Source organism: Apaloderma vittatum, unplaced genomic scaffold (assembly GCF_000703405.1).
Source record: "Apaloderma vittatum isolate BGI_N311 unplaced genomic scaffold, ASM70340v1 scaffold37167, whole genome shotgun sequence".
Lineage (NCBI taxonomy): Eukaryota > Metazoa > Chordata > Aves > Trogoniformes > Trogonidae > Apaloderma > Apaloderma vittatum.
The window spans coordinates 4,852-5,156 of record NW_009728543.1 but is presented as its reverse complement, the minus strand read 5'-3'; positions in this window follow the sequence as shown (position 1 = coordinate 5,156).

Genomic DNA, 305 nt, shown 5'->3' with positions numbered 1-305 from the left:
TGAATTTCAGTGGTGGCCTCAGGACGCCTGCAGCTTACACAGTGCCTCTGTGTGACTGTAGATTAATGGCACATTCCTCAGTCCATCAGATCACAGAATTGTAGAATCCCCTGGCCGAGGACAGACCCATCCCAGAGCCATGACAAACCCCTCCCAGGCTTATCCCAGAACCAGGGCAGACCCATCCCAGACCCAGGACAGCCCTGGTCCCCACCCCCAGCGCAGCCAGTCCCAGCCCAGAGCAGGACAGGGGATGGTGCGGGCGGGGGTACCTGCCAGCGGAGGGGTCCCACAGTACTCCTTGC